The sequence below is a fragment of the Egretta garzetta genome, unplaced genomic scaffold (genome assembly GCF_000687185.1).
Source record: "Egretta garzetta isolate BGI_Z169 unplaced genomic scaffold, ASM68718v1 scaffold143, whole genome shotgun sequence".
In the NCBI taxonomy this organism is placed as follows: domain Eukaryota; kingdom Metazoa; phylum Chordata; class Aves; order Pelecaniformes; family Ardeidae; genus Egretta; species Egretta garzetta.
The window spans coordinates 605,874-606,704 of NW_009259310.1; the positions used below are offsets into that span (position 1 = coordinate 605,874).

General features: G+C 63.5%; 1 protein-coding gene across 1 annotated transcript in view; it reads right to left on the reverse strand.

The window, feature by feature from the left end:
- The window catches only part of AJM1 (apical junction component 1 homolog), a 5,089-nt gene that overhangs the window by 3,199 nt on the left and 1,059 nt on the right, over positions 1-831 (reverse strand). The gene's annotated exons all lie outside the window — the stretch shown is intronic.

Consider the following 831-nt stretch of genomic DNA (forward strand, 5'->3'; position numbering starts at 1 on the left):
TTCACATCGTGCCAGGGGCTGGCAGACGATCGAATCCCCGGGGGCTGCAGTGGCCACCTTTATGTCTTGGTACACCGTAGACACCAGGATGTCAGGTGGGTCCGTTCGTGTCATCTTAAAAGCAACTCTTCTCCTGCCAGCTCCCCTTCAGATGACCTCAGAGGAAAGCAGCTGGCCCTGCAAGAGAACAGACGAGGTGCCTAAATCCCGGCGGGGACCCCGGGGAGCTGCGACAGCACTGGGAAAACCCCCACAGCTCCCGGCTCGGGGCAGGTTTCAGCACCTCTTCAGAAATGTGGGTTCAGGGACGTCCCAGCCTCCGCTGCAGCTGTTAATAGTCAGGTCCCGGCTGGGGGAAGAAGCTGGAAAAAGGTTCCAAATCCGGGGTACAAAGAAAGGAGCGGATGGCAGGGCACCTGTAAGTACTCCCGACGCCGCAGGGTGGCCAGGGAGGGCTACCAGCTCACCGCAGGGCGAGGAGGCCACTGACCACCGTGCCCCTGTTCCTGGGGTACAGGACACGGGGACCCTGCTGCAGCAGCGCAGGAAATGGCAGCTCTGAGCAGGGCTGGGGAGGCTCCACACCAGGGCTTTCCACAGCAGAAGGAGAGCGCGTGCCCGGCCCCAGGCTGCAAGCGTCCGAGTGGCTGTGGGGTCTCCTGGGACCATGCTTGCCCACGTCCCAGCACACGCTGCGCCCAGTGCCAGCACTGCGGGCAGCACAGGCATCACCCAGGCATGGGTACCACGAGCACCCACCGTGGTGGTTCTGGAGGGCAGGAGCCATATCCCCTCCTCATGGTGGCTTACCCGCACCCTGCGCCGTGGCAC